The 21,564-nt window shown below is 35.9% G+C and overlaps 1 long non-coding RNA gene across 2 annotated transcripts; it reads left to right on the top strand.

Moving 5' to 3' along the window:
• Positions 1-13,940: 13,940 nt before the first annotated feature.
• LOC141670530 (uncharacterized) lies at positions 13,941-15,886 on the top strand. Of its 2 annotated transcripts, XR_012554597.1 has the most exons (3): positions 14,197-14,479; positions 14,572-14,634; positions 14,721-15,886. It is a non-coding gene; the product is annotated as an uncharacterized LOC141670530 (long non-coding RNA). The 2 variants fall into 2 exon arrangements; XR_012554596.1 differs by having other exon boundaries at positions 13,941-14,479; positions 14,572-15,886.
• The last annotated feature ends 5,678 nt before the right edge of the window (positions 15,887-21,564 follow it).

Here is a 21,564-nt window from a genome sequence, read left to right as displayed (position 1 = left end):
ACTGGGTTCTAAAATTCACAAGTACTTATATCTTATAATTTCGAAATCAAAGTTTTTATATCTTATATGAAATTAAAAACAGAACTGAAATATCTTTTCGGAAATTTAAAAGTAAGTCAAAAGGTACTTACCTCAAAGCCTGACCAGATCTGAATTTACTCTTTTTGACCCTCTAAACGATATTTTCTTGAAAAACACGAAACACGAAAGCTGAAGATAACGAAAAGACCTTTCTGAAAAGTCCAGAATCACTGAATTCTGACTTACGATGAATTTTCTACGAATTTTACAAGACAGCTGATTTTTGCTGAGAAAGTCCTACGAATTTTAATGATAAAAACAAGGAATACGAATATGGTGTATTTATAACGATACAAAACCCTATATCTCAACTAGGAAATAATAATATTTCCTCCTAAAGATTTACAACCTCTCCAAGTAAATTCCATAAATAAAATATTTGATACACACAATTACCTAAACTAAAAAAATTTCGATTTTCTAAATTATTCTTACACTTATTTCCACAAATAACAAATCTTTTCACAAATCAACTACCTTGCACAAAATGTTTTCAGAATATTCTAATTTTAAAATATTTATCTAGACAAATTAATATCTAATTTCTAATAAATAAATTAAAAATAAAATTACGAATTTTACAATCAAGCTCCTGTTTTTGTGTTTGTAGATTTGGTTCAATTGCATATCTGCAGCAGACATGGTGGTTTGAAGTTAGTGGTGAGGTCGAGTTTCTTCAGGTTGCAGCTAGGAAGGTCTACCAAAAGATTTGGTCGACAAGTTTGCAACTCCGAAAATGTCCATGGTTGGGACATTAAGGGGGTGTATTGGATTATATATGATTTTGATTTTAAGCGGATTCTAAATAAAATGACGTCGTAGGGTTGATGAAGAGTTTTTGGGATTTCAACACAATCCTTCAAAATCTCATGAATTATTTCAAAAACCATTAAATACATTGAACAATCCCATAAAATCCATCATTTTATGAAGTGCAAAAAAATCCGTCACCATGTGAATACCATCAGATTTTAATGGATTTTAAATAATCTCATTTGAATACCATCAGATTTTAAAGTATAATTTAAAATCCTGATTGAATACCACCAGATTTTGTAACATAATTTAAAATCCTAACTGAATACAATAAAATTGTGATACATTTTTTAAAATCCCAGTTAAATACACCTGGATTTCATGAATGAAAAAAAATTCTTAAAATCCCAGTTCAATACACCCCCTAAGCCTGTGCAGTTCCAGATATCGACTTCAGAAAATCAAAATCTGCGAGCCACTTCTTGTTATTTGCACGAACCAGGAAACTGGAATTACTATCATGGTGAAGATTTCGTTATAGAAAACCAAGTAAGCCAGCAAAGATCAAGTTTTTGATGATGCAAATTGATTGCACGCACACCAAAGGCGGGCTTTCTGTAGATTCTCTGTTAATATATCGGGTTGAGTTTATGTTATTGACCTCTTCATTTTTGTGGAGAACGACTGGACTCGAGCCTCTGTCGATCTTTTCCCATGTCTCAAGGAAAGCTAGCAGAGACTTCTATTTTCAGAAATTTCAAGTATATGGAAGTTGGTCCTGGTGTGCTCATATAGACATGACTTGAACGGTTGATTCAATACCTAATCACATAGAGGGGTTTGTTTGACCCTGGTTCATGAAATCAACATCAGCCTGCTAATTTAGCTTCAAGTGTCTTGACCTGGAAGAATAAATAAAGTGGTTAACCCATGCATAAAAAATCAGCTTGATGTTCGCAGCATCTGCATGTAATTCTCATAAGTTGACCTGTTTCAGAACTAGTTAACCCATGCATAAAAAATCACACAAGATTGCTTAAAATCAATGACTAGAAGTGCCCGAGGTAAACACAAAATCACACAACTATCTTGGTGCCAGATATGTGATACTAAGTTGATTAGATGTTTCGGATTCACGAGTGCTTGCTGAAGAATGAGTTTGATGGGGATTTCTCTGGGAGTAAAACCCAGGCTCTTTCAGAATATCCAATTCAGTTTTACTACTGAGCATCAAAAGCCAACCGGTGGGTGCGTGCTGTCAAACCACTGAGTAAAACCCACTCAGTTTTACGCCACCTTTACAAACCCAAAAAGACATTAAATCATGGACCTTAATCTAGGCCAAATGGCGTCAATGATCGGAGTATCAATCCCAGTTCTTAAATTTCTGTTATGTTTTGTTGCTACAATTCCTGTCAGTTTCGTAGGGACACTTATTCCTCGGGCCCATTTGGTAAAAACACACATATACTAATATTACAACAATATTGTTATATTTGATGCTAATATTTTGGAATTAATTACAATACATATTTTTATTTGATGCTAATATTATAGGAAATTTGTCAAAAATACCAATTTTTTGTATTTATTTGTAATTATACCAACTTACCAAACTTATTACAAATATACTTTATTTTAAATTTTTATTTGCAAAAGTACGTTCCGAACTTTCTTTAAATTCTTTCAACTATTGGCACATTCTCGGCCCAATCCATCACCCAACACTCCTGACTCTCTCCTTTCTCCTTCTCTTCCGACTTCGTTCTCTCTGCGTCTCTCTTTTTCTATTTCAGTTTCGTAATTGCTCTCTCTCTGTATATTTTGATGCTTAGTAATGACATCGGAAATAGTACAAAAGCAAGACACCGACTCTAAACAATGTCAAGAAGCTCTTTGTAAAATGTTGCCGGCCGGAGCTCCATTTCCGGATGAATACCAACTTGATTACTCCATCTCTGTCCAGTACAAGGGTCCTCTACCTCCCCTATTCCTACAATCGATCCGATCACCATTTTTAGGTTTTCGAGATTTTGAAAAATTGGAAATGGAAGCGTTACATCTATTGTAAGTAGACCTTCTTGTGCTTCCAATCAATTCGATATTGCTAGGATTTCAAATTCAAATTCAATTGCAAATTCAGTCTCGAATATGAATATAAGCGATGAACAACTTGATAGTTGTAGTGATGAATTTGATTGTAATCTCGATGTTGATAGTGGTGAGAATTTCGCGAATTTAGTGAATTCGGAGAGTCCTGCTATTGTTGTTCCGGTTACGAAGAGTTTGAGTAAAAGAAAGATGTGTAGTACGTGTGAAAAGAAGGGTAGGTTTTTGTTAAGAGGGATAAAAAGTTGTACTGTGTGTGATGCTGGATATTGTAGTAATTGTATGCTTAAAGCGATGGGATCGATGTTGGAAAGGGGAAATGTATGAGTTGTATTGGTATGCCTATTGATGAATTGAACTGGCCGAGTTTGGGGAAATGTTTGAAGATTTTATTGAGAATTTGTAGTCCGTTGGAGGTTGCACAGATAATGAAAGCGGAGAAGGAATGTATGGCGAATCAGCTGAGACCGGAGCAACTTATTGTGAATGGAAAGCAGTTACACGATGACGAGTTGGCCGAGATTTTTGGTATGATACTGGTATGATAATGAAAGAAAAATAAGAAATTTCCGAAATCTGAGAAGGCTGGTAGTGAGCCAACTAAATCGCCAACCAAGGCAACTAAATTTCCGAAGAAAGCTGCTTAAAGTTTGTTACCTATGTAGGATGCTTCTAGTTGCAGTTATTCTAGTTCTTCATTTTTCTTGTATGTAATTATTGAAGTTTCAGGGTGGTTAAATTAGAAGGTTGACTAAAATTTTGTGTCCTTGGACTTGTCGTAATTGCGCATGAAATACATATGGCTTTCGTTGATTACTAATTTGCTTTGAAATGCAATCAGGAGTGTCTTACGGAGAATTTAAGTTATGTAGCATGTACTCCGTAGCTTAGATTTGAAATGAGCCTAGGTTGCTTGGTGATGGTTGGCTTGAAATCTTGTGAGCAAATTTGATTACAAGCTTCTGATCAAATAGGTAATTTCTCCGGTGAGGCTCCCAACATCGGCGCCGGAATTGCAGAGATTTCATGGTTCAAGATGCACAACTTAGATACACCGATGCGTTCGATGCCATGGTGGATAGTGTATACTCTGCAATGGAGAAGGTTGGTGGCAAGTCTTTGGATATGGTGATTTCTAGTTTGTTGTTTTAGTTGCTTTTTAGGTTGTAATGTTTGGCCCCGCAGGGGTATTTATTTTTCTTATGTAGTTGCGGTTGCAGTTGCAACTGTTACAATGGGTTGATCTCAATTGCTTGTAATTTTTATTATATTTAAATTTGAAATTGTTTTGGTTGTATTTATGGTTGTTGGCCCCATAGGGGAACTTTAACATGTGGATATGGTGGTAGTGGTGATGGGTATGAAGGTGGGTGTCATGAATGTGGTTGTGGTGGTGGCAGCTATGGAGGTGGGTGTTTTAAGTTGCAGGTTGCTTTGGTTGCATCTGTGGTTGCTGACCCTGTAGGGGCACTGCAACCTGTTATGCAACCACTCATGTAAGATTCAATAGTGATTACTTTTGGTTGAAATATGGTTACAAAAGTTACAAACCGTATTATTAATTTTGATTGCATTTAGTTACATATGGTTGCATCCAATTGTATCTAGATGCAACTGCCCATGCGAGGCCCATATAAAAAAGTTGTACAACATATGAGGTAACTTAAATTGTTCTGGGAAGTGGCCATAGTGGATAGTGTACACTTTGCAATGGAGAAGGCTGGTGGCAAGTCTTTGGATATTATGGTTTCTAGTTTGTTGTTTTAGTTGTTTATTAGGTTGCAATGTTTGGCCCCGCAGGGGTATTTATTTTTCTGCCTTGCAACCAGTTGCAACTTATTATGCAAATAAATATAATTTTCAATAGATTTTTTCAAAGTTGCATTTTTGGTTGCATATATTGTTGCTAGCAGTTGCAGATATGGTTGCATATGCAATCACCGTATTTTTGCAAATATATTTTGAAACATAGTATTTTTGCAATTTGTTTTAAAAAGTGACAACATTTTTGCAAAAATTCTTTTAAACTTGGTTATTTATGAAATAAAGCCTAATACTATATTTAGTTAACCCAAAACATGTTTTTTAGTTAACCCAGAAAGACAACTCTGTTGGTCTATCTAAAAGTTGTTGCTTACAGAGCTATTTCGCAATGTAATAAAATCTTGATGTGGGCAGTGAAAGAAATGCATTCCAGCTGTAAAGTGGCGTTTCAAAAATACATCGTTTTTCAAAGTCTCGATCTTCGCCTTCTATTGCACAATAAAGGTGCTTCATGGCCCCCAACATAGACATTAGTAATAGATTATGACCGATACCTAATGTGTGAACAAGCAGGGTCGAACCTGACTATAAACACATGCATCAGAGGAAAAAAATGAAATCTAAAGGATGTTACTACCTGGCCTACTGATTTTGTATTTTTGTCAAGATACATGAGTTCAGTAGTAGTATACATGTTAGTCATCAAGTTCATTCAAATCAGAAGATTTAGAACAATGAGTGTCGTATTCCTTTAATTTATTTGTAACCTTATTAAATGTGGAGTAGTCTAAGACTGACAAGTGAAACATGAAGAGGAGCATGTAGTAACAGTTTTATTAAGCCATATTTTTGCCTTATACCGCATGGAAGAAATTATAAGAAGGTTTGATAAGAGAATTCATAAAATTTCTATAATTCTTTCCTTTTCTTGAAATTGCATTCTAGCTTCCAAGTAGTTCTGAGGGACTCTCATTTCTATCATATCTTCATCCTCGGAGTGCTGGTCATTATCTTTTACCAAAATTATTCTGAACGATACAGGCTAAAAAACTTCATTGAACCAGTCACCTCCTCTATTATCAAGTGTACCTATATTTTTCCATTTTTTTGAAAGATTCAAATAAAATACAAAAAATTTATTAATATTGTAATTTAATTTCCAAGTATATTTGGCCAAAATTGACCAGGTATTTCTCAGCCATTTTTCTTGATTATTTGCTGATTCAGTTCATAATTTATACACAATCCCAGCTACACCACTGCAGTTGTACCTCCGCTTACAGCTTCAACAGCTACGCAATTACTCGAGAATCAAGGGTAATTCAGTTATTTTAGCACGATTATTTCGGGCTGTTATAAACAATTTTCTCTCATAACAATATGTTTGGCCATTTCCGAATGGGTTATCGATTACTGGAAGATGATCAGAGATACTGGAACCGTATTTCTACAGATGAGTCTAGGTGAGAGTTATTGGAATTCATATGACTTGTGTTGAGGCAAAATTAACGAGATCATCATTTAAACGTGTGGAAAGGAACACCAAAGTGCTAGACCTAATACATAGAGATATATGTGATTTAAAATTCGCTCCAACAAGAGGAGGAAACAAGTATTTTATTACATTAATTGATGATTGTACAAAATACTGCTATGTATATTTGTTGAAAAACAAAGACGAAGCTATAGATAAATTTAAAATCTATAAAGAAGAAGTTGAGACACAACAAACTGAGAAAATCAAAACGATACGAAGTGATCGTGGAGGTGAATATGTTGAACCGTTTGGGGAATTCTGTTCACAACATGGTATAATCTATGAGGTCACTGCACCATACTCCCCTCAGTCAAATGGTGTGGTCGAGAGAAAGAATCGCACTCTGAAAGAAATGATGAATGCGATGTTGTCAAGCTCTGGGCTTCCACAATCGATGTGGGGAGAAGCCATCTTAAGCGCAAATAATATTTTAAATGTTGCGATGTGCAAGAATAAGGATGTAAGTCCTTATGAAATGTTGAAGAAAAAGAAACCAAGTTACCAACACCTGAAAGTGTGGGGGTGCCTTGCAAAGGTACCGATCCCTATACCGAAGAAGGTGAAGATAGGTTCTAAGATTTTGGATTGTATCTTCATCTGATATCCTCTACACAGTACTGCATATCAGTTTCTTGTTCATGAATCCAAGATTCCTGATATTCAAAAGAATACTATTATGGAATCAAGGAATACCTCATTCTTTGAGACGATGTTTCCCTGTAATCCAGGAAACCAACAACCTACGACGTCTAAACGATCTCATGAGTCTGTAGATAATGAGAGTGACGAAAGCGAAGACGAAAATGTGAGGGTAGTGAGAAGGAGCAAAAGACAACGAACGAAGAAATCCTATGGGTCTGATTTTATGACCTATTTGCTCGAAGAAGGTGACCCGAAAACCTATAAGGAGACGGTTACTTCACCTGATGGGCCTATGTGGAAAGAGGCCATCAAGAATGAAATTGATTCAATTATGCAGAATCATACTTGAGAATTAGTGGACTTGCCAACTGGTTGCAAACCATTACGTAGCAAGTGGGTTTTCAAGAAGAAGTTGAAAACTGATGGCACTATCGATAAGTATAAGGCTAGACTTGTAATTAAAGGATACAAGCAACAAAAAGGCCTTGATTACTTTGATACATATTCTCCTGTAACGAGAATAACGTTCATAAGGATGATGTTTGTTATCGCTGCAATGCGTAATCTAACTGTACATCAAATGGATGTGAAAACAGCTTTCCTAAATGGAGACATAGATGAGGAAATCTATATGGAACAACCTGAAGGGTTTGTCTTCCCTGGACAAGAAAGGAAAGTATATAGATTGGTGAAATCATTGTATGGATTGAAGCGACCGCCTATGAAGGACATATGTAGATGATCTACTTATTGCCGGAAGCAATGATAAAATGATCAAATCTACAAAGGACATGTTGAAATCAAGATTCGACATGAAAGACATGGGACTAGCAAATGTAATTCTGGGAATTCAAATTTCTAGAACATCGGAGGGTCTCACATTAAGTCAACCACATTATGTTGACAAGATATTTGAGAAGTTTCTTAAGGATGACTTTGAGAAAGCTAGGACACCTGTGGATATGACTTTACACCTATCCAAGAATAAATGTGTAGTTGTTTCCCGATTGGAATACTCGAGGATAATTGGTAGTCTGATGTACCTCATGAGATGTACAAGACCAGACATTGCATACTCAATTAGCAGGTTTAGTAGGTTTACGAGTAATCCGAGAGTTGTTCACTGGAAAGCGATCATAAGGGTACTAAGGTACTTGAGGGGAACTCGAGACTATGGACTGCACTATGGCAGATACCCAGCAGTATTAGAAGAATATACTGACGCAAATTGGATATCTAGCAAGAAAGCACTTAAGTCTACGAGTGGCTATGTGTTTACATTAGCTGGAGCGGCAATATCATGGAAATCCTCAAAACAAACAGTGATAACTCATTCCTCGATGGAAGCTGAGTTTGTGGCACTAGATAAATGCGCCGAAGAGGCTGAATATCTACGTCAGTTTCTGGAGGATATTCCAAGATGGCCAAAGCCTGTAACTGCAATAGGGATTCACTGTGATAGTCAATCCTCTATTGACAGAGCACAGAACACGATGTATAATGGAAAGTCTCGTCATATACGACGATGACACAGTTCCATTAGACAATTGATCTCAACTGGAATTATCACCATTGACTATATACCGTCAAAAGATAATATCACGGATCCACTAACCAAAGGGTTATCAAGAGAAGTGGTTGAGAAATCATCGAGAGGGATGTGCCTTAAGCCTATTGCTTAACGGCATCATGGTGGACACCCAACCATTGCTGACTGGAGATCCCAAGAACTTCGGTCAATGGGACAACTAAATCATGATGACCAAATCGCTGTGGGGGTAACCCCTGGCTTGTTCCTATGATGAGGAAACAGTGAGACTCGTAAGGTACGAGGTTAAGCTTTGAGCTTTTAATGATCTTTGATGAATACATGGAGTTCGGGAGTGAACGCATGGAATTCAGTTGAGTAAACGCGGGTTACTCTATAAGATAAAGATCACCTATGTGGAAGAGAAGTGGGGCCGCTTCAAAGGAAAATTGCAAGGCACAATTCTTTAGAAACTCCTGCAGAATCAGGACGATGTTCCATGGCCAAAATGGACATACTCATGAGAGCTGAACGAGGCAGAAATGATATAGTGATAAGTATATCATCGTTTACATAAACGGTCGAACAATTCAAGGACAAGCACGCCTACTGTCTACCAGTAAAGTCGGTATGCTTATTCGAGCGAAGGTTCAAAGAGCGTTCTCTACGGTCGAACAGTTCAAGGACAAGCACGTCTGTCTGTCTGGGGTGTGCTATTGAAATATCAATCTCATCCATGTGGGAGATTGTTGGAAGATGTGGGTATTGAGCCCCACATTGTCAAGTCATTTTGAGCCGGTCTTGAGTGGGTGACGCTTGGAGTATGTTCTCCACCGTGAGAGCTTTCCAAGACACTTTAAAACACTCAAAATGGTTAAGGGATGAATGAGATGTGATCATCCAAAGTTGGTCCCTTGAAGGTGGAAATGTAGAAAGGTAAACTTGTATCCCGTATTAAAATGGAAAAGGGGTTTTCATTGCTTTTTATAGCACAACACTTTAGTAGTGTTTAAAAGTGTTAGTAAGGTGTTGCTCCATCTCCTACGTGCGCGGGCAGGGGGTGCAAATTGTGGGATGTAATCTGAGGCTTGCGAAGCCTTCGGGCTTGCCCGCGTGTGCGACGTGCCGACACGAATGTAGCAGAAAATTGGCCCGAATAATCATGGACTAGTTTTGCTAATTTATAAAAATAAATACCGAATATTGAATATTTATTTAGCCCAAGCCCAGTGGAAATTAAAAACCGAATAATTTGTCTCATAACAAATTAAGTGGTGTACTGTACTCCCTAGTTGTCGAACAAATTTGACCAATCTTTCGGTGTTTAATCTGCGCATGAACAACATTCAGGGGAGTCTTCCATTAAATTTTCTTAATTTGCAAAGTCTTAATTTGCATGGAAATAAACTAGGAGGAGGAATTCCTTCTTCTTTTTCTAGTTTTGGTCTCTTAGAAACTCTTGATCTTGGAAGTAATCATATTAATGATACATTCCCGCAGTGTTTGGAAGCTCTTCCAAATCTGCAAGTTCTTGTTCTGAAATCAAATAATTTTCATGGTCTTGTAAACAAGAGTTCTAAGATAGAACACCCATTTCCTAGCTTGAGAATCATTGATATCTCACTGGACACATACCATCTTCGCTTGGAAAATTGCTAATGTTGGAGTTACTGGACCTCTCACTGAACCAACTTGAAGGGGAAATTGCCAGTGTATATACACTTGCACGTTTAAATCTATCTTGCAACCAACTTGAAGGTCGGATTCCAAAAGGTTCTCAATTCAATACATTTGGCAATGATAGCTATGTTGGTAACTTAGGGCTGTGTGGATTTCCATTGCCCAAAGAATGTGAACATGAGAGTGAGGCACTAGAAGATGGTGAAGATGATGATTACTTTTTTAGTGGTTTTACATGGGAAGCTGTGGTGATTGGGTACGGCTGTGGAGTGGTGCCTGCGTTTATTGCTGGGTACTTGATGTTGCTAGCTAGGAAACCAAAGTAGTTTGCTGCAATTATTGCCAGGGAACTAGGACTCAGGAGGATGGAAATTTAAATGTGATTTTAATGATTTGTATCTCATGTTAATTGCCCCCACATTAAATCAATTATTCTGAAATATTATTCCCATCTGTCTCTTTCATGATCATAGCTTATAACACTTTACATTTATTATGTTCAATTACTTTTGATAATATTCTTGTCTAATTTCACCTTTTTTTTAGTTTGTTATCAGTTGGATTTCATCTCAACTTACTTGTTACTCCCTCTGTCTTTTTCATTTCTTTACACTTTTCTTTTTGGGATATCCCATCCATTTCTTTACATTTCAAAACTTACCAAAAATAGTTAATGGATCCCTCCACTTTCCCACTTTTTTTTCCTGTTCACACTACTTTTTTCCCACTATCTCTTTTATATATTAAAAATCAATGGGTCCCACCACTTCACCCACTTTTCTTTCTCTTTTTCACTACTTTATACTCCCTCAGTCCCTTTGAATAGTTTACATTTCTGAGGAAGTGTCCGGCATGTATTTTAAGGTGTATAAAAAGTATAGTTATGTAACTTATTTTTACAATTTTCTTTTTCTGAATAAAAGTTGAATGTTTTAATTTTTATTTAGAAAAACAAGATTGTAAAAAAATTTTACAGAACTATACTTTATATGCACCTTAAAATGCGTGTCGAACACTCTCTAAAAAATGTAAACAATTGAAAGGGACGGAGGGAGTACATATTTCTTAATCTCCGTGTCCAATCCTTTTGATAACAAATCAAAAGGACGGAGGGAGTACTTTAGTGGAAATATAGCGATTATATTGGGATTTGACGAAAAGGACAGATTCACGTTATGAGGACTTCTTTTTATTAAGATTATTCAACCATGTTCCAAAAAAAATATGATAGGGTTCCAAAGTTTAGAATGTAGAAAATACCGTCTAAGTCTAGTTAAAATTATTCTTATTGGTATATCCAAACAAGAGCTTACTGAAACTGGTGATAGATTAGCTAGATTTGTTGAGGTACTGTGCAGCCAGATAAATATCATCTAGCTGTTTGTTGATTAGACGATGTCAAATTGTTTGATATAATGTTTTTCAGTCCATTTACAGACTCAATGCATGCAAGCACCAACAGTGAGCTGCTGGTTTCAAGGATTTTTTGGAAGTGCATGCCAGTCTTGGTAGTAAACACTTTGAAGACCTAAACATAATTTTAGCCCATTTTGCACCCTAGATAATGAATTGGTTTTACATGAAGAAACAAAGTTTAAAGAAAGTCCAGAAAACTTCACAGGCTCTTTCCTTTTCTTGAAATTGTATTTCAGCTTCAAAGTACATAGCTCTCACAGGCTCATTTCCATCTCTTTCAGTTCTCTCGTCTTGGTCATCATCTTTTACTGCTCTAGATTTGCTTCTACTGCAGCCCACACATTACTGGAAAGACTATAATTTATCTAAAATGACTCTGCTTGTGTTCTTATGAAACAAGCATCTCATATCCAATGTATGTACAGCCAGCAGGGACGAACCTGACGTATAGAATCAATAAAGAAAAGAATGTCTTCTGGTTAAAATGGCCTCTTTGTCTATGTCTACGCAAGTTGTAATTAAAAACACAATTTGCATTCGCATTGTTTTAAAATTCATACAGTCTTGGTCTTCTACTGCTCTAAAGTTCTTCTTCAATTTATGAAAACTAGAATGTATTTTGTTGAGATCAGACAATTTGTACATACTAATTTATATTCAAAATAGAACAGAATGTATACACTAAACTCTGCAGATTAGACATGGAATTGGTTTTACTTAAAGAAACAAATGTTTATGAAAGTTCGGAGAATTGCATTATTTCTTTGTTGTTCTAAAATTTGGTCAATTTTATTTTTCTTCATGTAATTTCCATCCAGCTCCAATGTAGCGTAAGACTATAATTCTCATCATCTTTCCGTTCCTAAAGTCTTTGTCTTCGTCTTGTATTGAGCCCACATATTAGTACACAGACTACATTTAATCTAAAATGACCCCTCTGCATTGATTCTGTTGAACAATCAGGGTCTGACCTGACTATACATGCATCAGATAAAAACTATCAGCAGCTTAAGATGACCTTTCTGCATGATCAATTTTATTGAAAGAAGCAACCCATACCTAGGTTTTAAGAAAGTTCGGAGAATCTACTCTTAAAGTCTCTTTCAATTCTGTTCAACCATCATCTTTCAATTCTCAAAGTTTTAGTCTTTCTATTCTACTGCTCTAAGAGTTCTTTTATTGCATGAAAATATTTTGTGCAGATAGTAGAACAGACTATAAGCTCTTACCAAAAATGACCCCTGCCTGCATGGATAATATTGAAACAAGCGACTCATACTTATCTGTATTTAATCTTTATTTGAAGAAGAAAGATTTCAATACTAAAGTATCATATTCCTTAATGATCATTTTCCCCTCTTATTTACGTCTGAACTTTACAAAATGTCGAATAGTATCCTTCTGGAGAAAAAAAATTGATACAACTAAAATTGACTAGTGAATTTAGGAAACTAAGAATGAAAATCTGCACCAGTTAGTTGCTTCTACTCCTTCAACATTTTGTCCTTAACTTTGTTCAATAGATAATTGACTGGTTTTACTTAAATAAACAAATCAATAATTCAGTTCTTGAAATTGCATTTCATCTTTAAAGTAGTTCTCTAACTCAAAAACTACTGCCCATTTATTCTCAGAGTTTTGATCTTTGTCTTTTACTGTCCTGCGATGCTTTTACATTAGGGGATAGAAAGGCTAATAATTATGTGCGAATAACTTATGCATTCAAAGATAGACGGATGGTTATTGATCCAACACCAAATTACCCTATGATTATGAAAGAGATGATCAACTCTCTTCGGAAGTTGTTAAGTGATTAGTGTAAGTATTGAAAGTAGTTCTCAACTCATCAACTCATCCATTCTCAAAAACATGGACGTCAATCTTGATCTTTTAGTTCCACTGATAATTTTACCTAAATGTGACTTGACAAATAAAAAAGAGAGGTTAGATATCAATTATTTAGAGGATGTTTACCATTAATTTTACTTACATGAGCTTATAATAATAAGGTTTATGATAAAATGTTCACGTATTAGTTTCTTTAGCTATTTAATGCCCACATATTAGTACACACAGACTACAGTTCATCTAAAATGACCACCCTGCATTGATTCTATTGAACAATCAGGGGCGGACCTGACTATACATGCATGAGATAAAAACTATCAACCCTAAACAGAAATTAGAGGAATAGCAAATTAGGTCTATATCATGTTTCAGTCAATTGTACAGAATATTCCCTTCTCCTAAACAAAATTAACAACAATAATATCTTTACTTGTAAAACATTTAACATATAGATCATGTAAAACTATCTTCACTATGTCTATTCTTGTTTGTCAATTTTTAATGTTTCTTATACATTAATCTTCTTTAAATCTTCTCTGAATTGTCAATATATACATGAAATGAGATTAATCTGTTTGATTCTAGAAGAATAGAGACACTTGCTAATATATACTTATAGGGGATGTTTTTCATCCATTCTAGCCCACTTTGTACGTGAAATTTCATATTTTATTATTTTCTGTCCTTTTCTTTGAAAATGCATTCCAACCTTCAAAGTTGCCCTCAAAGACTCATGGCCGTCATCTCTTTGATTGTCTAAGTCTTTGTCTTCTCCTGTACAGCTTCTATTGCAGTCCACATATTAGTATACAGACTACAATTTATCTAAAATGATCCCCTTACATGGACTCTTATGGACAACCAGGGTCACATAATAGTAGATGCAATCTACTATTAGAGAAAAACTATTACCTCATTAAACTGACCTCCTTGCAATCTGCATCAACTCTATTGAAAAAAGCAACTCATACCTAATTATGTACTGTGGTCTGTGTATGAATATGTAGATGTAGAAAAACTATCAGCTATACAAATGACCTCTCTGCATTTATTGCTGGATACTTGATGTTGCTAGCTAGAAAACCAAAATGGTTTGCTGGTATCATTGCCAGGGAATGGTTTGTTCATTGAACTGTTTATCCTATATACTTAATTGTCAAATTTTACTTAATTAATTTGACTGATTGAGTTGTTCATTTCCCTGTAACAGGGTCTCTATCCTGGATAGTTATATTCTTCGTTCAGAAAGCTTTGATGATTTCTGGTTCAAGAGGTAGCAAACAGGCACCCATAGTTCGTATTATGATAAGAAAAATAGGCATTTTTCTATTAGAATACTAACTTTTATGTCTTTCGCAGTCATTTACAGGTGCCAGCAATCTGTTCCTCCAAAAATGTCTAATGCTAAGAATATGTTTGTGTTCATGAACTTCTTGTATACACTTGTGGTTCTTAAGTGCTCATGCGTTAGTTTAATTTTAAGTCTTTCATACATTCGCAGTTTGGCGCAATATGTGAGACCAAAACAAATGATTGCAGAAAACACCAACTAATATAATTATGAGATTAATATATATCTTTTTGGCTCGTTAATTACAGGTACTAAGCCTGCATGAAACACTCGTAGCATACAAGAGTGTATACTTCATTGCAATCATCGTTCCCATAACATTGGTCATTCTTGGAAAGATTATCAACCCGGTGAAACCTGCTAGAACAAAAATCCAGAAAGAAGAATGAGGTAGAGATACAATTATGCAACTCAAAGATTAGGTCTGCAGTGTTAAACATGTTCTTCTCCATGGCATGTCACTCTACATAACAAAGGTTGTTTGAAATGTACACTATTTTTACTCGATATGGAATCCGTTTTAATGTAGCATGTAATTTTTATAGCAACAGCGGAACCAGGATCTTAATATAGTCGGGACTAAAATACACTTAATTTCAAAAGATATCCGTAACTATTTCGTTCATTCAGTCGAGACTTCAGCCTACCCAGTGTTGGTAAGTCACATATGCACAAGAAAAGATCAGAAGGTGTGTTTTGCATCATTGTTGTCTTCTCTGTGATGCAAAAACTTACAGTATGATTATTTTTACATCTACTTTCACTTTTTTTTCTGCCATTTCACTTTACTTGCTAAAAGAAAATGAACTTGAATCTAAAGGCAACATCAAGATTCAGTTGTTGTCTAAAGAGTATACGACAAACTAATTCATGAACATTTCTAATGTATTTAATATACCAATAGGCATCTATATACTTTCAACACCAAAAAAGCAAGAAAAAGAGAGAAAATTTAAAAAAAATGCAAGTATTCTCATTATATATAGATGGTTCAAGTACACATTCTAAACAATATTCCTCTCTGTCCATTCCTCATCATCAGACAATTGTGAGGCATTTCATTCTCTTCTAAAGTAGCCTATAGCTAGTTTGGTGTGCTAGCTTGTAATCAAATGCAAACATGTGTGTGTTGCTGTTGAGGTTCTGACTATGTGGGTCACAAGTTTGGTTCTTTCTTTATTCTTGGGTTTCCTTCTCTAGCTTCCACCTTAAGTTCTTGAACCATCATTTCTTAAGTTATCTAGTTCTATAAATAGACTTTCGAGACGATGAACTTGAATAGCAAGCCTACTGGAGTATTCACTCCAGCACGAGGAGTTATCGCGGTCGGAGGCGTTGGACTGGAGGGATATGCTCCTTTGGAAATGAGGCCAGGGGGAATGTTGGTTCAGAAAAGAAACTCTGATGCTGATCATAGTTCAGTTGTAGTTCCAAATATTAAAGTTAAAGTGAAACATGGTTCATCATATCTTGAGTTTAACATTAGTTCTCAAGCAAGCTTTGGTAAAACATTTATCATTTGTCTTATTGGTTTTTGTTAGCAATGGTTCCAGAATTTTCTCATAACCATTTTCTCTCAGTTTGATCACACTTCCTCCTAAGCTTACCAGTTTGGATTTGTCATCTTGTAATATGAAAGAGTTCTCACACTTTTCAAAAGATGCCAAGATCCCATTGGGTTATGTAGACCTATCAAACAATAATATTTCTCACAACAAGCTAACCGATGGTCTTGAGCAACTACCATGGAATAGCATTCGGTACCTTGATCTCCAGTCCAATAAGCGTAACGGATCGTTGCCCGACTTAATATGTAATTCAAGCTCTCTTGAGGTACTTAATTTGTTTCATAACAAATTAAGTGGTGTACTCCCTAGTTGTTGAACAAATTTGACCAATCTTTCGGTGTTTAATCTGCGGATGAATAACATTCAGGGAAGCATTCCAGCAAACTTATCAAATTTCCTCATTTGCGAAGTCTAAATTTGCACGGAAATAAACTAGGAGGAGGAATTCCTTCTTCTTTTTCTAGTTTTGGCCTCTTAGAAACCCTTGACCTTGGAAGTAATCAACTTAATTATACATTCCCGCAGTGTTTGGAAGCTCTTCCAAATCTGCAAGTTCTTATTCTGAAATCAAATCATTTTCATGGTCTTGTAAACAAGAGTTCTAAGATAAAACACCCATTTCCTAGCTTGAGAATCATTGATCTATCTGAAAATGAGTTTTCTGGTCCACTTCCGGCAATGTATATCAAAAACTTCGAGGCAATGATGAAAAGTGACGTGAATAAAGTGAAGGCTAAGTATATGGGGATTGTCGTCGCTACCAATACAGGCTTTTACAGTGATTCCACATCTCTAGTGATTAAAGGAGTTGAGGTTGAGTTGGTTAGAATTTTAACTGTGTTAACAGCCATTGATGTGTCAAGAAACAATTTTGAAGGGGAGATTCCAGAATGCATTGGAAAAATCTAGTCTCACTCAGATATCTCAATTTATCAGCCAATCATCTCACTGGACACATACCATCTTCGCTCGGAAGAGAGGTTAGATATAGGATGTTTACCATTAATTTTCCTTCTATGAGTTAATGGTTATCTATTTATCCATCATTGAAAGCTATTTTGTGCCGTATATGTCGGGGTTTAATTACTTGAAGAAACAACGCTCTTAAGAAAGTGTAGAAAATTTGGTTGATTTCTCCTTCTTCTTGTAATTTCCATCCAGTTTCAATGTAGCGAATGACTAATTCTCCTCATCTTTCCATTCCTAAAGTTTTTGTCTTCGTCATCTACTGCTTTAAAAGTGCTTCTACGGCAGCCCACATATTAGTACACTGACTACAATCCATCTAAAATGAGTCTACTGAGTCTATCACACCACTAATTATGCAATTTTAGCCCATTTTCTACTGTAGTATGTGTTCCGCCTTCAAAGTAGTTCTCACATACTCATTCGTGTCATGTTTCAATTCTCATGTTTTGGTCTTCGTATTGTAGTGCTCAAATATTAGTAGAAATACTATAATTTTCTAAAATGACCCACTTTGTACGTCGATGTTGAATTGAGTTTACTTGTAGAAACAAAGATTTAGGGAAGTTCTTAAAATTTCATGTATTTCTTTCCTTTTCTTGAAATTTCATTTCCGTCATCTACTGAACTGTTCTAAGTCTTCGTCTTCTAGTGTACTGCTTCTATTGCAGTCCACATATAAACATTCAGCACTCTGTCTGAAGAGCAAAAAATTCTGAATACTTCATGTCCTCTTTTTGTAAAGCTCAGCACTTATTAGACATTATTTCTTCCAACACAAGTACAAAATTTCCCATACTACAAAATTCAAAGAGGATCATATTGATCACTAAAGAATTTCTGGTTGTTTCTCACAGCACAGAACAGAGAGATGAAAGGTTTGAGCTCATATGTTCACTTGTGGCTCGTCTTTGTCTTTTTCTGCACTGAAAGTGCTAGATCATTAACTTGGAGAAAAGAGTCTAAACTACTGTATTAATTAGCTGGAAGTTTTTGTATTTAAGAAACCAACATAAATTCAAGTTGCTGTATGTCCCCTGCTAAATTAAATTTTTAAAAAGGATCGACACGCCTTGTCTTTTTCATGCAGGTACCACCACAAATTAGCAGGTATTCAAAATGACAAGACAACATATTTCCACCTCTAAAAGTAGCTATCAAAGACTCATTCAGGTCATCTTTCAAATCTCAAAGTTCTTCGTGTAAAACACTTTGAAGACCGGAACACATTTCTAGCCCATTTTGTACCCTAGATAATTGGTTTTAGTTGAAGAAACAAACTTTAAAGAAAGTTCAGAAAATTTCATAAGTTCTTTCCTTTTCTTGAAATTGCATTTCAGCTTCAAAGTACATAGCTCTCACAAACTCATTCCCATCTCTTTCAGTTCTCAAGTCTTGGCCTTCGTCTTACATGGACTACATGTAAGACAATTTCGAAACTCAAAGGTCTACAATTTATCTAAAATAATCCCCTTACATGGACTGTTCTGGACAACCAGGGTCATATAATAGTAAATGCATCGTAGTATGGCATCATCTTAATTTCAAAACTCAAAGGTCTTCGTAATTCTGTCATACTTATCATGGATCAATTAAAACTTCTGTTCTGTAACATTCCCGGCTCAGGTTCTTCATTTTTATTCTCTACTAAATGTTCCACTGCTTCACAAGCTATAATGAACTAATAATAGAAAAGTTAAACAAATTTACAAATTGCTTTATATTATCAACTTAATAAAGTTTATAGGTTATTGCACTTCACGTGTTTCATCAACTAATGAAAAAGAATGTAAAAGCGGGTCACATTTAGCTTTTTAGACGGATAAAGTTTCTACACACCTTGATTATAAAAGAACAAAGAGACGAAGGGTTCACTTGTGGCTTGAATATAAGCAATTGCCGTTAAGTACACCTGGAACGTCGATCATTTTCAAGAAAGCTGGAATATAAATTGGTTCAAAAATTAAACAAGTCTTTAATAGTTCATGTCCATTTTTTGTCAAACTCAGTACTTATTAGACTATTTCAAGCTATTTCTTCCGACACGAAACAAATTGCCTTTCCTTTAAATTTCAAAAAGAGAATGTAAGAATTTATAAATAAAGACATTCAAATTTGATATAACATTATGAAGGTCACTGAAACTCATTTTAGCACATTTTGCAAGGTAGATATTGAATTGCTTTTTGTATCGGAAGAGACGAATGTCTAAGAAAGTTCAAAAAATTCCATCTTCAAAATAGCTCTCAAAGACCCGTTCCCATCATCTTTCATTCTTAAAATCTTGGTCTTCGTCTTCTAATGCATGCGGATGAAAGAAAAGACTGTGAGCTGGTATCTAAATATAACCCCACTGCATGGACTGTTTTGAAAGAAGCAAATCATATACACATGGGACATGGCATACATAATTAGCAGCTAGTTCATCAATTTGGAAGTGAAGACTAAGTCCTACTATGTATTAGGTTGGATTTTTCGCTTTCTAATATTTTTATAAAAATTGATCAGAATACATCATTTTGCCACTTGACTAGCCCAAGCATCAACACACAAAAGTTTAAGAAAGTTCAAAGAACAGCATTATCTCTTTCCTGTTCTTGAACATTCCAGCTCCAAAATTTACTCTCAAAGACTCATTCGTATTTGATCATCATCTTTCAGTTCTCAAAGTCTTGGTCTTTATCTTCTACTACTCTAAAAGTGCTTCTATTGCAGCCCTCTAATTTATGAATGCTACAAATATTTTGTAGGGCTGAGAGAAAAACTTACCAATTCTAAAATTCTCCGTCTTCTGACATTACATGTATAATACCTAATCATGAACTGCGTAGACAGACAATTATCAAGAAGGTCCAAAAATACTTATTTCAGCAAGATCATCAATTTGGAGAAAAGACTCTCCAAATTGCATGATTAATACAATGATCTTCATCTTATTAATACACGTATAAATTTATTCTAAAAGATTGCATGATTTCTTTGGTTTCCAAGAAGCTGCATTAAGCTTTAGAAAGTAGCTGTAAAAGACTTCTCAAAGTCTCGTCAATACCCTGCACATTTAAGACTTTGGACAGAAGATTTTCAACTGTTTGAAATAACCTCCTCTTTAAAATAATACTAGATTCGGACCGGTTTGGTCGGGTTGGTCGGGTTGTGTACACCCCTAATGCCAGGCATATCAGCTGCTGACCATGCAAATACATCACTATTTTCTTGTAAAAACCTCATCAACTTCCCTCTAAGGGGCTCCTCTAGTGATGCTCCAATGAAAATTACTTTCTCAGGATCCTCGGGAGCCAAAGGGATCAGAATCAAGTCTTCTATTGGCCTCCCTTCTTTGGGGTTAAATCAGCGTTTTGCTCAGTCCTAGGATACTTGTCATTGGCATTATATTCTAGATCAGAATTCCGCTTCTTGCCACCAGCGGGCTCGTTATTTACTACCTTCTTTCTCATGCTTTCCTCCACTTTGATATACTTCATAGCCCTATCTTGGAGCTGTAACATGCTTTCATGGGGGGTGCTTGGCTACTGACATGATGAAGAATTCATCCCTAGTTCCCTGCTGTAGTGTTATCATAGCTATCTTGTCATCAAGGTCTGGGACCTTCAAAGCCTCTTTAGTGAAACGATTCAGATAGTCTCTCAAAGACTCATTTGCTCCCTGCACGATGCTCATGAGGGATGCTGAACTTTTCTCATTCACTCTTCCACTGATGAATTGCTTAATGAAAGCTTGACTTAAGTCTCTAAAGGACCCAATTGAATTCAGAGGCAAACGATTGTACCACCTTTGAGCCATTCTCGACAGTGTTTGAGAAAAGGCCTGACACTTAATAGCATCGTTCACGGGCTGCAATAACAGTGCATTAGAGAATATTCTGACATGGTTAGCGGGACTCCAGTGCCATTATAGGATTTGATGGTGGGCATCTTAAACTTTCTTGAGATGTGGGCATTCATTATTTCTTCAGTGAATGGTGGAGTTAGATCATCAGGATCTCCTAGGGGCATAAGATCACTTGAGTCAGCCCTTGGGACAACAACCCTTCTTGGTATTGGACCATCCAGGTCTATGATTGGAGGAGGATCTCTCCTTCTTGGAGGAAGTGGGGGTCTTGGAGTCAGGTGCGCCTCTAGGTCGCACTTCGGCCTTTGGATCTCAGCTTCATGAGTCCTGATCCTCTTCTGTACTTCTTAGGGATTCGCCCCTTGAGTGCTCCTAGAGCGTTGGTTAGCATCAGACATTGGTTCTTTACCAACACGCCTTCTTCTTTGAGCAATATCATCATTCGATGATTCAGAGTCTCTTTTCATGT

Source organism: Apium graveolens, chromosome 7 (genome assembly GCF_009905375.1).
Source record: "Apium graveolens cultivar Ventura chromosome 7, ASM990537v1, whole genome shotgun sequence".
Lineage (NCBI taxonomy): Eukaryota > Viridiplantae > Streptophyta > Magnoliopsida > Apiales > Apiaceae > Apium > Apium graveolens.
The sequence above is the reverse complement of the archived record's forward strand: the minus strand, read 5'-3'. Positions and strand labels throughout refer to the sequence as shown.